Source organism: Chrysochloris asiatica, unplaced genomic scaffold, assembly GCF_000296735.1.
Source record: "Chrysochloris asiatica unplaced genomic scaffold, ChrAsi1.0 scaffold00042, whole genome shotgun sequence".
NCBI classification, from domain to species: Eukaryota; Metazoa; Chordata; class Mammalia; order Afrosoricida; family Chrysochloridae; genus Chrysochloris; species Chrysochloris asiatica.
Window position 1 is genome coordinate 15,064,066 of NW_006408560.1, and position 1,127 is coordinate 15,065,192.

The following is a 1,127-nucleotide window of genomic DNA, read 5'->3' on the forward strand; positions in this document are numbered from 1 at the left end:
TCACAGTCCACTTGTGCTCTTCTCCCTTGACAGTCCTAGGGTCCTCTGTTTCTGGACTGTAAGATTAACTACTCCCCTGTTACTGTTACAAAACTTCTACCTTTACAATTGTGACAGTCGCAATTAGTCATGATAACAATTACTCATTATTGAATCTTGAGAATCTTATCCCCATCTCTTTTCACCAGACTCATCTAGACAAGATGAAAACTATTCAGTGGTGACTCTTTCTTCCCACACACACTATTAAACTAAACTCTTGAAACCTTGTAAGCCAGTCACTTTGTGCCTTTATCACCCCCTCATTTTAGGTAACCATGTCTGCATTGCCCACCCCTATCTGCCCTGTGTCCAGAGGGGTAGCATTGATATTTAATATGAAGACTCCTTCCCTCTCTGTTGGTATTTAGAGTTACTACCTCCATGAGTACAGTTCATCAAATTGTAGCAATTTACCTTTGTTTCCTTTATCAAAAATTATTTTGTTCTTTTTTTTTTAAATCTTCCTCTGGTCAAGTTCTGATTATCAAGCCATCGAGGCTAGGTCAAATGGGTACTATCTGCAACTTTGGGTGTTCTTGTGCGACTTCTCTCACTTCATATCAGCTGGATACTTTGCTCTCAGCTCTAGCCCTCTGTGGCTATGTCCCTGTCCATAGGCTCAGGTGTCCCCAGGTTTCATCACACTTTGGGCCAACCAGCCCTTCCTCTTCTCTCTTTCATCTTGAGGTCAACAGGAGTCTGTGGAATGTGGTTGAACTCAGCCCATTTCTTCATTGATGGCTTTCTCCCTCTTCCACTCATCAGTAGACCACTGTGGTTGTCAGCAAGCTTACATGCCTGCTCATGTGTTCCCTTTAAGTTTCAGTCTTAGAAGGGGGCCCTCACACACTCTTAAACTAAACTCCCCCTTGAAACCTTGTAAGCAATTCACTTCATGCCTTTATTGCCCCCTCATTTTAGGTAGCCAGTGTCTAAGTTGCCCGTCCCTATCTACCCTGTGTATAGAGAGGGTAGCATTGATACTTGATGTGAAGACTCCTTCCCTCTCTGTTCGTTTTTAGAGCTACTACCTCCATGAGTATAGGTCAAGTTCATCAAATTGTAACAATTTACCCTCATTTCCT